Here is a 3,453-nt window from a genome sequence, read left to right on the forward strand (position 1 = left end):
AATCAAGTTGCAGATCTTTTGGCAAATAAAGCACAGTATAGCAATTTTCTTGGGTCCTCAAAGTCTGTTGAGGATTTTATGTACCAAGGTCTGATTCAAGCAGATGCATATGGTATTCACTATGTAAGAGAGAGTTAGAGATTTGAAAATGCATTCCTGCTGCTATCCTTGGAGATGGATTCTCGGTCAGGGGTCTGGTCATAGTATCTCACTGTGGATTATTTTGTTGAATTGCTTGCATTTAGATTGATTTTCTTTATTGTTCATCTATATGCAAATTAATTTTTTGACTGACCCTAATCTTTATTTAATGCAACATCCAATAATGTGGAAGCAGGATCAAATGAGGCATATTTTGTGGTGGAGGAACGTAACAAAGACACTACATTACATGCTACAAGAAGGACATAATGATGCAACAATAGGGATCAATAAACAAAATGGTTTATTTAAATTCTAATTCCTTGTCTTCTCTTGTGCATGCAGGTTTCTAATATTATCATGGCATGTGCTTCTACATCACATTCTCGCGAAAAGAAGGATGATCAGTAATATTTATAACTTTTGCTGTTATGGGCATCAATGGAATTATTGTGCTATTTCGCAAAATTGGACCATCTTTCTTGGGCACCCTACGCATCACCATCAAAACATGCAGCATCTATGCATTCAAAATAAAAGGAATACTGTGCTTGTTCACCCACAATGTCTGATGGATTTTGCCGACGGTCACTTGGTATCTGTTGTACAGAGTGAGATGTATGGTGCTTCGGATAGTTGGGACCTGATAGTACTACTCCTATACTCTAATGCTGGGTCCTGTTGTGGCTCTGAGGAGGAAGACTATGGGCTGGTGGTCAAGTATCCTGATTTTCTAGGCCTCTACATGGTCCACATGGTGGATATGACCCAACATGGCTTTCATTCTAATGAGTATGGGGCTCATGATACTTGTTACCTTCGACAATTTGCATGTAGAATGTGGTATTGTACCAAAGTTACAGACTTGTCTTCATATGACAATCTCTAAAGCATACAAGTACAGATACACTATGTTGTACAGAATGAGCATTTGATCATTTTTCGAATATGCGGAGGATAAAAGAGGAAAAGAAGGAGAAAAATAAAGAAAAAAGAAAAAGAAAAAGAGAAAATCAAAAGAAAAAAACAAAAAAAACAAGGTTTACTTCTAACCCTTTTGTTCTTGGGTGCAGGTTATAGGCTTATCCATTTTCGTTTCTTCTCTTCTACACATACCAAAAATATTGTCAATTTCTTATACTGGTCAAAAATAGAGTGGAATTTCATTACTGATTGCTGTCTCAGCAATAATGGTATACTCTCTAATTCTCTGTCCTGCTGGTAGGATTTCTTTGGGGATTTTTCTATGCCGGTCCTCAGTAACTTTTACATACCTTTACATCGGCTACCATAGCTACACTGAATATCTTCCACTTTATTGTCCTTTTATGTGCTGGATTGGAAGCATTGGATGGCACAAGTTCAAATGTCTTTTCAAATACCATGTTGATCATTGTTTCTTTATTTATAATGACTCCATCCTACAGAATGCTGTGATTTATATATCATGGAATTATATAGGATTAATGCCATTTCAATATGCTATTTCTCTCTGTATGGACATACAAAAGAAGGATGGGAGATGTGCGAAAAAATGAAGAAAAACAGAAAAAGAAAAAGGAAAAGGAAAAAAAGGGAAAAAAAGAAAGAAAGAAAAAAAATAGAAAATAGAAAATAGAAAGTTTATTACTAACCTTGTGTTGTGTTTGCTTGCAGGTTTTGTTATTAGCTATTCATGTTTTCAATGATGTAGAGGTATTATGTCAGCACTCTAACTATCTATCCGCATTTGGATCTTTAGTTTGGTGTCTAAAGTTAATTATATGTGTTACTTCAAAGTCGGATGGATTTCACTCACCTGTATCAGATATCCTTTTATGATAATGGGGCGAATGATAGCTTCTTGACTTATTTGCATATTCCTACTATGACATATCTACTTTATTCAACATTGAAAAGCTGCAATCCTTACTCAGCCATACACATTTTGATTTCATTGTCCACTGTGCACATCGAGTTCCAATCTTCCAAGGTGCTGTAAATCGTTCTTTAACACTCAGGATCTTTTTTGTACTTTTTTTTGGAAGATTGCTGTTCTACTGCTGTTGCTGCTGAAAAATCACTTTCTCCATCTTTCTTCCACATCCTGGTTCCATATGCAACTGATGTCTTCAGGTTTCCTGTGTTTCATTCTTCTCTGAAACATCAAACACCATGAAAAAAACGTTTCATCGAGGGCAGTACCAGGGCCCGTTACAGTCCGCACCAGCTCAAACAATAAGTGCGCTTTACTTGTCACAAGGAAAGTGATATCCGAGTAAGCAATGGCCCCATTTTAAAACGTTCGCAATTTTGAACAAATAAACCTGATACATGGGATTTTCTAAAAAACAGCCAGTCGGCATTTCCCTTTGAATAAGCTCATGATGCACAAGACTGTAACGAATAGCAAAAGCAAGCACATAACTGCATATAAACTACTTTAAATAAGAGTCTGGCATTTTCAAATTGAAGCACAACAGCAGCAAACCTAATAACGATAAAAGGAGCAGGTAAAATAAAAAGATTCAAATATAAAAGGAAGAACAAAGAAACAAAACCCAAAACACAAACAGAATGCTTCTTGAAACTTTCACGGGGCCGTGGATAGGAGAGAAAATGGAATGCCAAGACATAATGCGGCCAGCCGAGAACAGGATATTATTTGCATCTCTAGTGGGGAAAATCAGCGGGACCCTTGATTGGCTATGAGGAACCAATGTTATAGCAGCTACCGCTGTTCATCCTCATGCTTGGGTGCTTCTTTAGCTATCACGTGAGAATCATCCGAGTCATCCGCACTCTCAGGCTGGAAATAACAAATATTAATTAATTCAATTGGATACTTGAAGCGAATGCGATCAGTCATCAAGGACAAAAATATAGGCTACTTATTTTGAACTTTCAAAGACCTCCGTGTCTGGAGTCCACGATGCAAGATTATGTCGGATGCGCCGCAGGAGCCTGCCCGATTCCTTATGCTCTGCATTTGCTCCATCCAGTGCCTAACAGCAGCAATCGAAAGGTAAGATTAATATCTTCATAACACATCAAGACTCACATGAACTTTCCATTCAAGGATCTACAGAAGAGCTTGATAGCACAAAATGAAGAAATCCTGGCTTAAATAATCCTTTACATTTATTTCATAGGGAACAAAAAGCTCGACCAAAAAAGGGGAAAATAATACTGGAACTTTAACCTGAAGTGACCAACAAGGTTTTATGAAGTCGCCATGAACCACAAACATCAATTAAAGCTTGTCCAAATGAATTAGTAGAACAAAATGTTTCAAAATTTAAGTATAACCCTAACAAAAGTGTTTTGGAAGAG

The 3,453-nt window shown here is 37.0% G+C and overlaps 1 pseudogene; it reads right to left on the bottom strand.

The window, feature by feature from the left end:
• Positions 1–1,761: 1,761 nt before the first annotated feature.
• Positions 1,762–3,453, bottom strand: part of LOC105036914 (14-3-3-like protein) — a 106,322-nt pseudogene continuing 104,630 nt past the window's right edge.

The sequence above is a fragment of the Elaeis guineensis genome, chromosome 3 (assembly GCF_000442705.2).
Source record: "Elaeis guineensis isolate ETL-2024a chromosome 3, EG11, whole genome shotgun sequence".
Taxonomy (NCBI): Eukaryota; Viridiplantae; Streptophyta; class Magnoliopsida; order Arecales; family Arecaceae; genus Elaeis; species Elaeis guineensis.